Here is a 1,114-nt window from a genome sequence, read left to right as displayed (position 1 = left end):
TGCATTCATCATAATTGTTGATTGTTCATATGATTCGATTATTTCTCATCATTAATTCCTTAAACAAAAAGGGATCAAAATCTAATTCCCTTTTAATTTAGCCTCTTTTAAATTTTCAAAATTCTAATAATGTCCGTTAATAATGTTGTGCCAGACAACGCCTGTTTTGGTGTATTCGACTAATAGCAAGTCTAATGAGTTCTAAGAGTGGCATCTACAAAAATTAATGTTGTGTTTACATTCTCGGAATGGGAATTAGAATGGAGAAATCGGAATAAAATTTTTGTTTACTTGTTAAATTGTAATTGAGAATGTGAATAAGATATATGAGTCCCACATAAAATGAAGAGTGATTAACAAGTTTGTGATTCCAGTGGGGAGGGTTGGGAATCAGAACTGTCCATTATTTTTTCTATTTTTCAAAAATACCCACTTTGGCATTGAAAAATACAAATTAAAAAAAAAGAAGAAGAAAACTGAAATCCCTATCAACTGACCCATCTCATCTCCCTCACCTAGAAACAATTGGCACTCATCGACACTCTCTCTTGCATCACTCACTGGCTGATTAATCGCCGATTGCAGTCGCTCGTCACCAATTGGAAGCACCTCATTTCACCTTAGTTTCTCTCTCTTCTCTTCTTCTCTCGCTTGATCACTGGCCGGTTGAGTAGCCCATCACCGATTGTATTTGCTGCCGCTCATTACCGATTAGCCACTACCTAATTTCACCACTTGAATCCTTGTTGTTCTTACTTTAATTAATTAATTTATTTATTTATCTATTTATTATAATAATAATAATATTATTATTATTATTGTTATTATTTATTAATGTCGTCGTCATCTTTATTATTATTATTATTATTATTATTATTATTATTAATTATTATTAATTATTACTGTTGTTATTACTATTAATTAGTAGTAGTTGTTGTATTATAATAGATATTAAATAATATCAATGACAATATGTAATAAAGGACATTTTAGTGAATTATAATATTCTATTTCGATTCGAAGATAAAGTTAACGTATAAAAAAAAAATGAATCACATTCTGATTTAGATTTTTATAACTCAAATAAATAAATTATTTTAATTCTCATTTTTTA

This window comes from Citrus clementina, unplaced genomic scaffold (assembly GCF_000493195.1).
Source record: "Citrus clementina cultivar Clemenules unplaced genomic scaffold, Citrus_clementina_v1.0 scaffold_8, whole genome shotgun sequence".
NCBI lineage: Eukaryota > Viridiplantae > Streptophyta > Magnoliopsida > Sapindales > Rutaceae > Citrus > Citrus x clementina.
Note: the sequence above shows the minus strand (reverse complement) of the source record.